The sequence below is a fragment of the Eleutherodactylus coqui genome, chromosome 1 (genome assembly GCF_035609145.1).
Source record: "Eleutherodactylus coqui strain aEleCoq1 chromosome 1, aEleCoq1.hap1, whole genome shotgun sequence".
Classification (NCBI taxonomy): Eukaryota; Metazoa; Chordata; class Amphibia; order Anura; family Eleutherodactylidae; genus Eleutherodactylus; species Eleutherodactylus coqui.
Window position 1 is genome coordinate 435760655 of NC_089837.1, and position 14029 is coordinate 435774683.

Consider the following 14029-nt stretch of genomic DNA (forward strand, 5'->3'; position numbering starts at 1 on the left):
GAAGACACAGCTGGATGCACCAGAGCTCTGGCAGCTGAGGATAGGTGAGTATATATATTTTTTATTTTGAACACATTCTAGGGATGATTTTCAGGGAAGGGCTTATATTTAAAGCCCTTCCCCGAAAATCCCTGCAGGGCTTGCCAGCAGCCCATTGCTTTCAATGGGACTGCAGAAGCGCTGGTGCCTATGAAAAGCAATGGGAGAACATCGCAATCCTCTGTCACAGTTGTCACAGCTGTGACAGGGGGATTCTTCAGCCCCGCGGAGATGAAGAAATCCTATGCCACAGCTGGGGCAGCTGTGGCAGGGGATTCTTTACTCCCTACGGAGAGTCCCCTTGTCACTGAACACCGTGACAGTGCTGTCACAGTGTTCAGTGACAAGGGGACTCCCCGCTGGGGAATATTGACATGCACCACGGACCTATGGTGCACGCACGTCCTATGGTTTGCAGGTACGTGCGTTTGAGTTTGGACATGTAAACAAACGATAGGGAACCAATAGTTCTAATAGGTCCGTGCTTCTGTGCGCACCTATGTTCACGCTCGTCTGAAAGCACCTCAGATTTATACTACAATGTACAGAGATATTTATTCTATAGCACCTGGACCTAAATTCATGAAAATCCATTTAACTTGGTTATCATCCAAAAAGGCTGTATTACGTTTGTAAACACCTTTTAGTAATATCAAATATAATAATGATTATGAGGCTAAACAATAATACTTCACTTATAAAGCCCAACATATTTTGCAGCACTTTACAAGTCAGAGGGAACATAAGACATTATATACAGTATTAAACTCAGACAGTTTGAACAATAGGAGTGAGGGTCCTACTCGCAGGAGTTTACAGACTATAAAGAAATAAAAGTGACAGGGGTAACAGTGCTTGTTTTGTGCAATGGTCCAGCCATCTTTTAAATACGTAGGGTACCTAAAATACAGCTGTATGAACAAGTCATCAACTGGTATCTGTTCATATACCGATATGAAGTTAATTAGGTGTGGGGGGATACTGTGGGATGAAGGAAATCGGGTTTCCATGGAGGCTATAAAGAAGCAGTAGATGGGGAAGAGCTTAGATTAGGGAATTATGGTAAGCCTCCTTAAAAAATGTGGTTTTTGGGAACACTTAAAACTAAGCATTAGGAATTAACCTGATTGTCTGGTCTAGCGCATTCCAGAGACCTGGTGCAGCTTAGGAAAAACCTTTGAGACAGGAGTAGGAGATTTTGATTAAAGAGGGACTTAGTCTAAGATCATTAGAGTAGAGAGTAGAGATGAAAGGAGATATAAGGCAGTGCAGCATTGTGGAGACCTTTATGGATGAGAGTGATACGTTTAAATGGTGTTCTATATAGGATGAGCAACTAGTGCAGTGACTGAAACAGAGTAGAGGCATCAGTATAGGAGATGGAAAAAAATGATAAGCCTAGATACTGCATTCAGGATAGATTGGAAGGAGATAATTTGAGAATGGTTCAGAGCAACAATAACAGTTTTTAATATATCCATAGTGAGATTCTGGAGATGTTTTTGATATGCAGGTGACATAAGCGTGCAAGTGATTGAATATAGAGAGAGAAGGAAAGATTGGAGTCAAATATGACCACAAGCCAATGGGCATGCTCCCTAAGAAATATGACAGTACCACAAATTGAAATGGAAATATCAAGTTAAGGTTGGTAAGGACCCTTTTGCATGGAATGATTATTATCGTTCAAAAAAATTGTTGGATTGTGCGAATTTGAAAGATAATCGTTCAGTGTAAACACAGCGAATGACTGAACGGCGAATAATTATTTGTTTGCTTCTCATTCACTGTTCATTTTATGCAGGCATACAAATCATTGTTTGCTCATTTGCAACTCATCGAGTATAAATAGTGATCTATCAGTCATTCACATTCACTGGTACAGTGAATGTGATTGACTGAATGATTGAGTGAATGACATTTAAACAATTTATCTGCCTGTATAAACTGTCATCGTTCACTCGTTTGCTTGTGCAAATGATTTCTCATTCCATGTAAAAGGACCATTAGTAAATGGTAGAAACACCTGAAGTTTAGATTTGAAAGTTTCAATTTTAGATAGAGAGACAACATGGTGTAAAGGTCCATTTACATGCAAAGATGATTACTCAAAATTCATCAGAAATGGTCACTTTTGATGGACCATTTTGGATTAGGTATTAATGGGCTAATCAGCTGATTAGTAGCTAACTAGCTTCATTTGCATGTATTTAGAGAACAGCGGGTGGTCTGTTCTCTAAATACATCACTTTTGTTCTGCTGTGGGCTGCTGGTTGCATACAATGCTATCAGCGCTGCCCACGGGGAACACAGCATGTGGTCCCTCTTATCAAGATGAAGGCTTTTATGCTGAGCTGAACTCAACATTATATATACAAAGAGTACACGGTAAGTGCACGATGGCCACACACACGCAATGGCTATTGCTCAAAAGACTTCTGCACATGCTCTCCTGTAGACTTCCATATCAGAGCACAGAATTTTTACCAGTGTGCCGACTTCAGCAGCGTACACGGCGAAAAACTAGGAAGCGCAGTTTCTGTAGAATGTAAAGTATGAAAACCAGAATGTAAGGGGTTGAGAAGAAAGTTATCAGAGAAATAGCTTATTAGGTAGACAGGAGGAACAGGAGTACTGCAGCTAGGAGCTATATAAAGCAAACAAAAGCGAGTGTGCAAGCGTGAGAGTTTGTGTACTGTATACCAAGTATGCGGTTTTGTAAAGTGTGTTGTTTCTTAAGTGTGTAACTTGAGATTAATGACTTTAGATTCAGGGTCTTTAGAACACAGTCACATATATTTCATCACTGCTTATCTATTATAACTTTCAATGGCATATATTACTTTTATCTAATCTATCTGTACGATCCCCATTTATAATGTGCTCCATGATTGACAATGCTTTCCAGTGTACATCTTGTGCCATGTATGCAGTCTTTGAACAGCCGTTCAAAGGTGCATACTGCTGTATAAGATATTGTATGTTGCACATTTGTAAGCCCAGATCCTGGATCTAAATGAGCAGCTTGCAACACTGAGATCCATTGACAACATGGAAAGAAACTTGCTGCTCACTCAGCAGGCACTCAATAGGGTAGATGTGGGGGTGCATGGTAGCATGGGAGTGCAGGATGATCAGGCAGCTAGCTGGGTGACAGAAGAAGGGGTAGAGGGAAAAATGTCAGGGAGCCTAGTTCTCAACTGGCACACCCCAAATAGTTTGCAAAATGGGCAGATGAGATGAATGCCATTTTAGGGTTAGCATTGCTGCAGCATGGCATGGCCTGTGACCGCCAGGTGTATGTCTGCTCCGGTATGAAAGGGAAAAGAAGTGCAAAGCAGGCTAGATAAGTTCTAGTAGTGGGACACTCAATTATTAGGGGGAAAATCAAGGCAATCTGTCACAAAGACCAGGATTGTCAAAAAGTGTTGACTTGTTGCCGCTCGAGTTCAACATATCAAGGATCAGTTTAGCAGATTACTCCCTGGGGTGAGGATCCAATGGTCATGGTACTCAATGCTACCAATAACAAAGTTAGAGGTAGGTGGAAGATCCTTAAAAAATATTTCAGGGAACTAGGATGTAAGCTTAGGAAGAGGACCTCCAAAGTATTTTCGGAAATAATACCTGTACTATGTGCCACACCAGAAAGGCAGCAGGAGTTGAGGAAGGTAAACGTGAGGCTTAAGAGCTGGTATAGGAAGAAGGGGTTTGGCTTCCTGGAGAACTGGGCTGACTTTGCTGTTGGCTACAGGTTCTATTGTAGGGATGAGCTGCATCTCAATGGGAAGGGTGCAACTGTGCTTGAGGAAAAGATGGCTAGAAGGTTGGAAGAGTCTTTAAAATATGGACTAGGGGTAAGGAAACCACAGAGATGGAGGGGAAGATAGTGTAGATAGTGATCTGGGACTAAGTAACGGAAATGAGGGTGGAGCAGTGGGAGAAGTTCGTACAGTTAGAACTGGCAGAAAAGTTAAGAGGGACACACTTTAAAATAAACAAAAACCTCTAAACTGTATGTTGACCAGTGCTAGAAGTATGACCAATAAAGTGATGAACTGGAAGTAATAAATGTCTGAAGAAAACTATGATATGGTGGGAATAACTGAGACCTAGTTGGATGAAAGCTTTGAGTGGGCGGTTAACTTACAGGGTAATAGTTTGTTCAGATGGGATCGTAAAAAAACGGAAAGGCAAAAGGGTTTGTTTTTATGTAAAACCCTGTTTAAAGCCCACACATTGGGAAGATGTATGTGAGGGAAATAAACATGTGGAGAAATACATGAAAGGAAAAACAATAGTAAAATCCTCAAATGGGTTTTCTATAGGCCACCATAAATATTAAAAGCCACTGAAATCTATGTAATTAAAACATGACTACGTCCATTGCCACCCATATGTTCTATCTTTTGTAGGTGTGAATTCTATGCGCATGTAAAAATTGGACATGTGGCCGCTGTCATTGAAAAGCATTGGTTCTATATAGATGCGGATCACAAAAGCAAGTAACATGCGCATTTAAAAACGCCCGTCTGAGGCCTAAGAAGGCTAGTCATACACCACAAAATATAATTAACATTTACCATAAGCCTACTTTATATTGAAATCATTTTTTAAGTCTTATTTTATTTCTATAGGACTCCACATAGTGTGAAGGTTTATAAGTAATTTTTCACATTTACCAGCAAATTTCAAATGGCATTTAAAAAGTTCATTAGATGTTTTGCAGGAATTAAAGAAAAGTGCATTAGAACAGTTCTTTTTTCTTTTGCAGATTTTCAATTTAAAACCATTTTTCTATAACGCAGCAGGAGTTAGCAGAGACACAAAACTCAGAATTTATTACCCAGATTCTGCAGTTTTTAGAGCTGCCCCATATGTCAACGTAAACTGTTGTTCGGGCACATGGCAGGGCAGGGAAGGAGCGCTATTTGGCTTTCAGAATACAGATTTTGCAGGAATAATTTTCAAACGCCATGTATTAGTACATTTCAAACCCCCAAGAACTGACCCCATTTCTTCATTGAAGGGTGCAGTGAGCATTTTGACTGCACTGGTGTTTTGTGAATTTTTTTTTACATTTTGATTTGAAAAAAAAAATTAAAAATTTTCAAGTAATATGTGGTTTAGTGCCAGATTTTTTATGTTTGTCAGAGGCAAAAGGAGAAAAAGCACACCATGATGTGTTACCAAATTTCTACCGAGCACGGAAATGCCCCACATGTGAACGTAAATTGCTGTTTAAGCACATGGCAGGGCTCAGAAGGGAAAGACCGGCATATGACTTTACGTATAAAGGCTGGTTTACATGGGCAGAGGAACACTCAAAGGACAGTTTGAGAGACAGCTTTGAGCGATCATTTTGCATAAATCAGCTACTTAAATACCAATTAGGTGAGCAAATGAAGCCTTCTCTGAATGCAGTTAATAGCCCTAGGCTATTATCTGCGCTCAGATCCTTTGTTCTCCAAGGTGAAACAATGCTATCAGCACTCCCCGTGGAGAACTACTGATAAAAGGGAGTGACGATTTTTAGGTTGGACTGAATTTAACGATCAGCTAGCAGTGCCCGAAAAGTGGACGATCGCCGATTAGCGATTTTATAGCGATCATCGGCTGGTGTAAATGGGCCTTTAGCTGTGCGAAGTACATCAGGGTAAATTATGTAACGGTGGTTCAACACAATAATGAGATTAAAATTCGAGGGACGTGTTGTATATTTTGAAGCACTCTTTTATGCACAGGTCGGGTTTCACAGTCATAAATGGTGTTCTTCCTTATCCCTCGTTTGTAAAAGACCTTTTTTGGGTCTTTCCCTTCTTACCAGTGGAGGGAATTTCACTATGAAAGTGTTACCCTGGTACAATATGTGTGGCCTCACTTCCAGAAGTACTGGGCTCCCCCCCTTCCTGGTCCCCAAATATTAGTGCCTTGATGACCTCCTCCTGGAACTCAAGAAAGGTGCCCCTCTGGTCTGCAAATTGATATAGTAGGATTCTGTGGGAGCCTCCAGTGTTTTCATCAAAAGATAGGTCATGACCTACATTTTGATGCTTTGACAAAAATCAGCGACCGAAAACGGTCCTCGATTTGACAATTTTACAGCGCAATTTTTTCACATGCCGGAAAATCGCCCACGTGAATGAATGGATTGGAATCCAATGCTTCACATGGCAACGATTTTCGGCTGACGTCTTATTGTGGTGAAATGGCTGCAATAAAACGCTCGTGTGAATGAGGCCTAATGCAGGAATTTTATGACCGCTTCAAAATGCATCCTTGAGATAGCCATACGGAACATTATGGTGTGGTATAAAATATCCGTGTTACAGTAGGCCATAATACTCAGCTTCTTTACTAGCCCCATACATAATACAATAGCCCAAAATTTGCCTTTTTTGATGCAACCACAGGGGTCCATTTGTGGAGTTTTGCAAAAGTGGAGTTGGAGTTTTCTCAGATGAAATTCTGGGCATATAAATTAGTTTGAATAACTATGTTGGCAATAAAAACTTTTACCCCTCTGAGCCCTGCTGTCTTAAATTGTATCCCTGAGCTGTGAGTAAAGTCAGGGATTTGGGGTCTGAAATTTTCTGGGGTAATCCACTGAAAATCAGATGAATCAGGGTCCTCTGAAGTGGCAGTCCTTGGAAGCCTTCTCAGGAGTACAAGGTGTTCAGACTTGCTTGATGATGAAGGGCATAATGCCAGAAAAGTGGGGTCAACTTAACTAGTTTGAGTCTGCCTCAGACACAATTATTGCGTAAACCTCCTCCGCAGTAAAACTCATAGGTATATATATTTATTATGCACTCAAAAGAACACAACATTTTTTATCTATTGGGTGGTTGACCACAGGACATTGGGTAATCAATGGGATGGGGTACCACAGGATGGGGTTGGGAACACAGCAGGAATTTTTTTTTCTTTTACACTGTTGGATACGCTGACACTACACTGACTAACCACACACTACACTACACTGACTGACCGCGGGATCGGTGACCAAGAGACAGGGTGACTGTGACAAGAACACATCAGGAACTTTTTTTTTGTGTTTTGTTTTTTTACACTGACAGTACCAGACACTACACTAAATACACTGACTAAACTAACACTACACTGACACACTGATCACACTTTACTAACTACACTAATATACTGACAGCTTACATTACACTGACTGAGCACACTTTACTAACCATCTACTAAGGCTGATTTCAAGTAAGGCCGTTTTTTTAGCCACAATTTTGTCTCTAGTAACATTGGTTGCATGTGCTGGCCCACGTGACCTTGCTGCTGAACCCCCATGATCTCCTGCCCGGCGTCTCCTCCTCCTGCTAATGCAACCCACCCTTCTTCATCATTGGCGACGGGTAATACACTAGTACAGTACAGTACTGTACAATTGCACTCCAATGTAACAGCACAGAGAACACAGTGATAACGCTGAGGACAGATGATGTAGTAGATGTGACCTGCAGTCCTATGTAACACCACAAATAACACACAGTGAGGGCTTAGTCACACGGGCGTTTATTGCCGCGATTTGCGCATGCGCATGCGTCCGGCGACTTTTTAAAACCATTGCTTTGCAATGGTATCGGACACATGAGCGCTTTTTATGCGCTCGTCCGATAAATTAGAGAACAGAAATCGCAGATCGCACTTATCTGCGATCTGCGATTCCTGTTCTCTTCTCTATATGCGCTCAACGGGGCCGGCGGCAGCAGCGCCGACCCCCATTGAGAACATATAGAAGACAAATCATTCTTCTCTGCCACAGCTGGAACAGCTGTGGCAGAGAAGAACGATGTTTGCCCATTGAATTCAATGGAGCGGCAATACAGCCGCTCCATTGAAAGCAATGGGCTGCCGGCGTGCGCGGAGTTAATTGTCGGGAAGGGGTTAAATATATAACCCCTTACCTGCAATGCATCCTTAAATGTGAAAAAATAAAAAAAAAGGATGTTCTCACCTGCTCCCGGTAGCTGGAGATCCCGGCGGTCGGCCTGCAGTGGGTGTGAAGGAGGTGTGACTCAGGCTTGCCCCTGATTGGCTCAGCCTGAGCCAATCAGAGGCTGAGCTCAGTCACACCCATTCATGAATTCATGAATGGGTGTGACTGAGACTTGCTTCTGATTGGCTCAGCGCTGAGCCAATCAGGGGCAAGCCTGAGTCACACCTCCTTCACACCCACTGCAGGCCGACCGCCGGGATCTCCAGCTGCCGGGAGCAGGTGAGTACATCCTTTTTTTTTATTTTTTCACATTTAAGGATGCATTGCAGGTAAGGGGTTATATATTTAACCCCTTCCCGACAATTAACCCCGCGCACGCCCGCAGCGCTTGCATTCAATGGAGCCGCTGTATTGCCGGCTCCATTGAATGCAATGCGCTGGACAGCTCCGGCCCGTTTCTAATGAAACGCGGCTAGGAGCAGATTTTCGGGCGATTTTTGGGCCGATTTTTCGGCGCCGGTCACGCGATTTGCGCATGCGCATCCGTCATGCGATGCGCAAATCGCGTGAAAAAACGCCCGTGTGACTAAGGCCTAACATGTTCAATAACATGTTAAATGTTCATTTATTCTTTACAGTAGTCTTTTATATTCATTTATTATTGTTATTGTTTTTGGTATTAAAGAACATATTTACGCTCCATTAAATGTGGTTTGGTGTGTTTTTTGGAATGTCTAGAACAAATTAATTGGATTTACATAGATTCCTATGGAAATAATTACCTCGAGTAGCAATGGTTTCAGGTAAAGCCAATTTCGGAAGGATTACCAACATTAGTAGAGGTTTTACTGTTTTTTTTTCTTTTTTGGACACAATTCTTTCATCAGATCTCTCTCTCCATCCACTGATAACACGCTGCGGTGGTTGATGAGAAAGCTCACATTGTATGTAGCGTGAACTCAGGCTGCTGCACTCTGAATGGTCAGTAAGTGCTGGCTCACCAATCACAGCGATCACTGGGGCCGCTCCACTGTGATTGGTGCAGATTTTGACTCAAAATCAGCTGTGTACGTGCAGCTGATTTCAGAAGACACAGTGCTCACCTCAAAGTCTTCGGCTGTCAGCATACTCCTTCAACCAGTACCCGGCAGCCTGTACTTAGCGCAGCGTCGCAGATTTTGACTCTCTTTTAGATGCGGAAATGCTGCAGAATTTGCAGTAGAATTTCCACTGCAGATACTCCGCAGCATTACCCCTCCATGTAAACATGACTTAACGGGTTTTTCAGACAAACGGTGCAGTTTTGATGCTGATTCCGCACAAAAATACGCTGTATATGCATGTACTCTAACGGTGGTCTCTCTGTGTCCCTGGCCTGACACCCCTTCCCAAGTAATGGTGGGCCCTGTTTTTATTTCATATTTTTTGCCTATTTTTTTAAGTCCTTTTCCACTGGGCGCTCTCAAGGCTGCGCTGACAGTACACCATCCCACACCTTAAAGTTCTAAGTACAGCTCCTGTGATTAGCATGGCGCTGCTGCGGCATGCATGGGTGGCAGTGTGTGCACCTCACCTGGTCTCCTTTTCCTCTACTGACACGCACCTCTGAGTATCAGAGGAACCAAGGAGCAGAGGTCAGGGGAGTTGGATGCTGGGTACACTCCATTCCACAGTAGCTGCATGCTAGGCACATAAGTCGCACTTAGAAATTCAAGGTACCGGAATAGTGAGCTGTCAGTGCGACCATGAACCCCCACCCCCAGTTTTGCTAGTTTGCTAGTTTTGCTAGCAAGTGCAGTAGAATAGGGGGCTTAAATCAAAATATTTTTTTTAGCAATCACAGATTAAAAAGTGAATGATTTAAGCCTGACAAGTTCTTGCAGTTCTGGGACCCACTGGCCCATGATGAAAACTTGTCTGTGGTGTTAACTATACCAATATAACCTGTGAAACTGAAACCTGTGGATCTCATACAGGAAACATGTTTCTGTCAATAACTAAAGATAATTCCTTTTTCTAACTTGTGCAGGACCCAACTAGAGGGATGGCCATTTTAAACTTAATATTAACCAACAGACTTGACAGAATTACAGAGGTGCAGGTTGGAAAATAGTGACGATAATACAATAAATTTCCACTTGTTTTTCAATAGGGTGTTTTATCAGGAAGTTACAAAAATACTAAACTTCAGGAAGGCAAAGTTTGATCAGCTTAGAGATGCCTTTAACATTATTGACTGACAGAATGTCCTCAAAAGTAAGCATACACACAATAAATGGGAAATTTTTAAAAGCATCTTTAATACTTACTGTGAACGGTTCATACCTAGCAGGAATAGAGGATTAGGAATAGAAGAAAACCAATGTGGCTAAATAAATATGTAAAGGGGACAATAAACATCAAAAGAAAAAGCATTTAAACTATTAAAAATTGCAGAAGGTAATGAGAAGAAAGCAAATCTATTAAATAGTTTTTTTCTCCAGTGTATTCACAGAAAAAATGAAATGTCAGGTGAAATGTGCAGTAACAAAGTCAACTCTTCATTAAATGCCACCAGTCTAACCCAGGAGAAAATTATGACTCAGTTCAGGGTTTCCATCTCTCTCCTGTTTTTGGAGGAGAGAAACTGAAATAAAACAGAAAAAGCTGATTCATTTTTTCACCATTAATTTTAGTGGGGTTTAAATAAAACAAAAAACATTAAAAACGGAAAGAAATGGATATCTTTAGTTTGCTTCTGTTCCATTAGGTTAGCATTTTTTTGGATGGAGAAATAGTGCAGTGTGCAGCGTTATTTTTCCATTAAAAAAAGAACCTTTCAATATTTTTTGGAATCCCGTTTAAATCAATGGAGAAAAAACTGATCTGGCTTTATCTGATTTATTTAGTTTTTTTCCCTCCAAAAATGAAACAGTCGGAGGGAAACTCTGAACTTAGCACCACCACACGTGGGAGAGCAGCCTTAAAAAGATTAAAGAGACAAATTGCCAAGTCTCAATTAAAGAGTGTACGTAGGTAAGAGACTTATTCATTGATAGCAAACAGAGAGTGGTTATCAATTCTATATATTCTGATTGGGTCACTGCTATCAGTGGGGTAACACTGAGGTCAGTTTTGGGCCCTGTTTTTATTATTAGATTTATTAATGACCTTGTAGAAGGATTGTACAGTAAAATATCAATATTTGCAGGTGATACAAAACCATGCAAAGTTATTAAAGGGGTTGTCTCGCGAAATCAAGTGGGGTTATACACTTCTGTATGGCCATATTAATGCACTTTGTAATATACATCGTGCATTAAATATGAGCCATACAGAAGTTATTCACTTACCTGCTCCGTTGCTGGCGTCCCCGTCGCCATGGTTCCGTCTAATTTCGGTGTCTTCTTGCTTTTTTAGACGCGCTTGCGCAGATGGGTTTTCTCCCTTCGGCTTGGCTCGGCAGCATCGGCGTTTTGGCTCCGCCCCCTTGTATGCGTCATCGCGTAGCTCCGCCCCCATCACGTGACGATTCCAGCCAATCAGGAGGCTGGAACCGGCACACGTCATGGGGCGGAGCTACGTGATGACGCGTACAAGGGGGCGGAGCCAAAACGCCGATGCTACCGAGCCAAGCCGAAGGGAGAAAACCCATCTGCGCAAGCGCGTCTAAAAAAGCAAGAAGACACCTAAATTAGACGGAACCATGGCGACGGGGACGCCAGCAACGGAGCAGGTAAGTGAATAACTTCTGTATGGCTCATATTTAATGCACGATGTATATTACAAAGTGCATTAATATGGCCATACAGAAGTGTATAACCCCACTTGATTTCGCGAGACAACCCCTTTAACACAAGAGAGGACAGTATAAGGTTGCAGATGGATTTGAACAAACTGGGCAGAAAAGCGGCAAATGAGGTTTAACACTGATAAATGTAAGGTTATACACATGGGCAGGAAAACCACTGGGTAACACTGACATGGAAAAGGATTTGGGAATATTAGTTAACTGTAAACTTAACTGGAGCAACCAGTGTCAGGTAGTTGCTGCAAAGGCAAATAGGATCATAGGGTGCATTAAAAGAGGTCTAGGGGCACATGAGAAGAACATTGTTTTTCTTCTTTACAAGTCGCTGGTCAGACCACACATGGAATATTCTGTACAGTTTGGGGCACCAGTACATGAAAAATACATAACTGAGCTTCAGCGGATTCAAGGTTGCGCAAATAAATTAATAAATGGAATGGATGGACTACAATACCCAGAGAGGTTATCACAATTGGGATTATTTAGTGTAGAAAAAAGACACCTGGGGGTAAATAATAATATTGTATAGATATATCAGGGGTTAATATAGAGATTTCTTGATCAATTTGTACTTAGGACTGTGACTGTAACAAAGGGGCATCCTCTGAGTCTAGAAGAAAGAAGATTTCTACACCAACATAGAAGAGGATTCTTTACTGTAAGAGCAGTGAGACTATGGAATTCTCTGCCTGAGGACATGGTGATGACAAACTCACTGGACGCCTTTCTTGTCCACGGCCGTGACAGAATATTGCTAGCGATATTCCGTCATGGGGAGGAGGGGGGAGCACTGTAAGGTCTCAGCGATGAACTTATCTAATTGATAGGTTCTCCATGGAGAATCGCGGCAAATCGCGGCATGCCGTGATTTTAATCACGGAAGTGGAGAATCGTTATGATTCTCCACTCGTGGATGTCGGGCTGTGCTTTCCATAGTTATCCTATAGAAAGCATGTCAAGCGAGCTCCGTGGGCGATTTATCGCCGCGGATCTCGCTATGACATCTCGCCCGTGGACTGGCAGCCTACTTCAGAAGAGTTGTTGATCCAGGGATTTATTCTGATTGCAGGATTGGAGTCAGGAGGGAATTTTTTTTCTCTAAAATGAGGAATATTGACTTCTACCTCATTGGAGTTTTTGCCTGTGTCTGGATCAACATTGCAGGAGAATAGGCTTAACTGGATGAACATGTGTATTTATTCAGCCTTAGCTACTATGTTACTAAGCGTTTGTAGATATTATAGATGTATTGGTATTTGGCAGCACAGGACAAGTCATGGGAATATGACAGCATATTTAAAAAAGGAGGGAAGCTGAGAGACTGGATGAGGTGTGAGGGAGTAGGATCACTACTGCAAGTAGTAGAAGGAAGAGAAAAGCCTAGAGACGGCTTCTTCTGTTGTTGGGTGACATGCTGAAAGTGAACTTGAGGAGGTGCAGGAGAGAATGGGATTAAAGCTGTTCGAGGATTGGAAAATTACTTCCTGCCAAATGTCAATTTTCTCTTTGAAGTAAGTGGCCAGGTCTCCAGCTCTCAGACTCGTCATAGGTATCTGCACTTTAGGCCTCGTTCAGACGAGATTTTTTTTGCACGATACAGGCATGTGAAAGGATCGCGTCTATTAGATCGAATGGTTTCCTATAGAAGCATTCACATGAACGATTTTTAGACGCGCAAAATACTCGCGTCTGCAAAAGATAGAACATGCGTGGCTACAATGCATGCATCTAAGTCCGTGCTTCGTGAAAAAGATAGGACCTGACCTATCTTTGCTGCAAGCCACACATAATTCCCTTGTGTGAACGTGCAAATAATGCACAAATGTAGATCCCGCTTTTAGCTTCAATCGTGAGACGCGTTCTTTTTGCGCGGCTATTTGTGCACAAAGAAACCGCTCATCTGAACGAGGCCTTAGGGATAAGGAGGGAGTGACAAGCATCAGAGTTGTTTTGGATTATTGGATAGTTAAGAGATGAGAGAGGTGGAGTAGGCTTGTTTGACATGGTGAAGAGCAAAGTTGTATGCTCTGAGCATGAATTTGTAGCGATGAATATCTGCTGATGTGTACACTTTTCTCCATAAGTGTTTAGCACAACTAGAGCTTTACCAAAAGAAACATGTTTGAGGTGTGTGCCGAGATTTCTGCTGTCTCAATCATGAGGGTCGGAGCAGAAGGGGTACTGCTTTGTCCAGGGCACTTTGAGAGTTGTATTATAATGTGCGACAGCTAGATAAGGAC